Here is a 3,127-nt window from a genome sequence, read left to right as displayed (position 1 = left end):
ACGAATTTGTTTGTTTCGTAGCACAACACTGGGTTTGTTCCAGATTCCTCGTAACTACTCGTTTTCAATATTTGTAAATAAATTTCTAGTTTCTGTAGATTTTTTAAAGATGGTGTGATATTTGTAAGAATTTTCCCGACTCAATAAATGTAGATAGATGAAACATCGGAAGAAAAGCTTAGAATCGCATCATCTTATTGAGGAATATCTCATTGAATTGTATATTCTTCTTGATTTAAAGCTATCTTCACGACTATGACGAAACTTACAAGGTAAGAGGATATTTTTAATTGATTTCAAACACAATGGGTCGTCTCTTAGTCTCATAGTCTCATACGCTCCGTAATTTTGGTACTATTGCGACTGATAATAATTTTAATAACAAGGATACTTAAAATCCAATACTTGATCGAAAACTTTGCCGCACTTTATAGTACCTTGGCATCCTATTTCTAACCAAGATATAAATTTAACTTTATTGGCTTACTTCGGGTTAAATTGCACAACTTGTAAGAAATTGGAAATTTTGAAGCCTCGAACAAATAAATTTAAAATGCTCAGTATAACCGTTTTGTGTGATTTTCTTTCTTTAATAAAGGCTTAAATGTGGAAATGCTTTAGATGTTTAAATAAGGGACACATATGCATTAAAACATTCAAGTTCCTTCATAAGTTGCTCAGTTTACCTTCACTAACTGTGGGAGAAGTGTGATATGATCATGTTAATGCATGGATGGAACTTAAAGTGTTGTTAAGATTATGGATAGTTATAATTCTAATACCTACACACTTTCCTGTTTCGTTTCGATGCCTATTTGTACTTCTCAGTGGCGTAGCCAGCCTGACGATTTTTTCCCGCGATGTAAATTTCGAGTTATTATAATTATTTATGTCTTTAGAAATCTATTGTTTTCACAGTCAGTGAACACTAGAATATTAGCATAGCGGGACAGATCGACAGGCTGGCTACGCTACTGGTACTTCTATTTTCAAGAAAAAGCAATTTCAATTTTAAACGCTGTACCATGGAGGTGAAACGTTGGCATTTCTGGTTGAGAGTGATAAAAATTTACCTTTCACTTTTTTAGGGTACCACAATCTGTTGTTATATTATTGGCTCATGTTTTGTTTTCTATAATTCTGCTAATTGGCGGTCAAATTGATTTTCACACTTTCCAAGAAGAGATGTCATCAGAATTTATCTACCGAAATATTAACCGGTCAACACTGGGAGAATGCGTGCAGCACTGTCTGTCTGATTGTTTATGTTTGGGATTCCAAATGTGCGGAGAGCTTTGTCAACTTTCTCGAACTGCAAGACCTCAGATTCCACATTCAGGAATACGACAGAATGAGAAATGCACAAATTTCGTTTTCAAAGCTCACACAAGGATACACGTAAGTTGAAGCTTACAACCTGCCTTAGGATTTAAATGATCCAGAAAAATTTCCGATCGGCTTTGCTATTGACCCGCACGCTTTACTTTCAAGGGATCAAGGTGGGGTAGGTGGCGGTCGAGAAACCATTTTCCCAAAAAGGTTGAAGTCGCGGAGGAAAATTGTTGTTAGAGAAAGGGGGTATCTCATCTGAAGGAAGACCAGTTTACAACTGATTTACAACATTTTTGTAAGAAGTTAAAAAATTATTGAAACATTCACTAACGTGATCATCTCGTAAATTATTCTTGCCCAAACTCCAACTTTGGGGAGGCCGTATATTTCAGAATTTCAGAAGTTTCTAGAATGCTATATTTAGCTGACACCCCATTAAATTGCACTAGCAGGAAAGATAATTTTTGACAATTCATGAAAAGAAAGACTTCTTTAATTTCCAACGAGGTTCTACAGCTATTTATATAATAAATATAGGTTTTGTAGCACATGAAAATTACAAAGAAGATAACCTTACGCAAAACTACTATTTCCTAATAACTAAAGACAATTGTAATGGATAAACTTACATAATAGTCCCGCTTTGTCGAGGCGAAAGATGCACAAACCAAAATGTTCTAACAGCTGGATAGGCTGCGAAAAGCTTATTCCAGACTTTACGAATTTACTACGATATTTCATCGACGAATGCACATAACCAACTAAGCGAAAATAATTCATGTTTGTGCAACACTTTACCTGTCCTAAATCGGAAATAGTTACTGCGTCATAACAAACCACTAGTTATAACTATAGAGTTCCTATTATTGTTCATTCGAGCTGAAAGCGTTGCACATCCTATAAAAACCTGTTTTATGTTTAATTCAACAAAAACCTTCGAAGGTTGCCCAAGGTTGCCCAAGGTTGCCCAAGGTTGCCTAAGGTTGCCCAAGGTTGCCCAAGGTTGCCCAAGGTTGCCCAAGGTTGCTCAAGTTTTTACTACTTGGTTCATTGATGTATTAATTCTATATTGAATATTTCCGTGTTAAATTTATGCAAGGTCCAACCAGAAGATTGTCAAGGGACGATTCCATTTAACTGTTGCCAGACCTCAAACCATTGCTTGAACGACGGAAAGTGTGAGCTTTCTTCGTCACCAACGAGCAATCAACGCGCTGTCTGTCGATGTACCGATGGCTTCGTTGGGGATCGTTGTCAAACCAAAGCAAGGTCATGTCGAAGTTACAAAAATAGGCCAGATGGAAAATATACGATCTTCGATTACAATGACCGTCCACATATTGTTATATGTTATTTTAGGATACGGGCATGGACACTTGTTCAGTCCTATAAACTAGAAAACGTCGGCCACCACAAATCATGGCCATTTTACAAAGATCATCCGCGAAACGAAGCTAATGCCTCCTGGGATGATTACAGACTTCCATGGTCAATGATGCATACAATAAGACAAGACAAAAATCTAAGATGGCGCTTCACGTGTGACTTTGATAAAAGAGGTCTTTCCTTTGGCGATTATTTTTCAACAACTCACACTAGGACACCCATACTATACGCGAATGGAAGTGTTTATAGCTCATGTCACGAAGTTAAACGTATTAATATAAATGGAGTATCGTGTTCCCGCTGTGATGTTTTTGTGACACAAAACGACGTTGTTTCATTTCACGTTAATTCATATCATTCAGATACTAATTGCGGGAGGTCTTTTCAAGGTCATCCTTGTGATGGAAAG

This window comes from Dendronephthya gigantea, unplaced genomic scaffold (genome assembly GCF_004324835.1).
Source record: "Dendronephthya gigantea isolate DGI-Jeju-01 unplaced genomic scaffold, DenGig_1.0 000003F, whole genome shotgun sequence".
In the NCBI taxonomy this organism is placed as follows: domain Eukaryota; kingdom Metazoa; phylum Cnidaria; class Anthozoa; order Malacalcyonacea; family Nephtheidae; genus Dendronephthya; species Dendronephthya gigantea.
The sequence above is the reverse complement of the archived record's forward strand: the minus strand, read 5'-3'. Positions refer to the sequence as shown.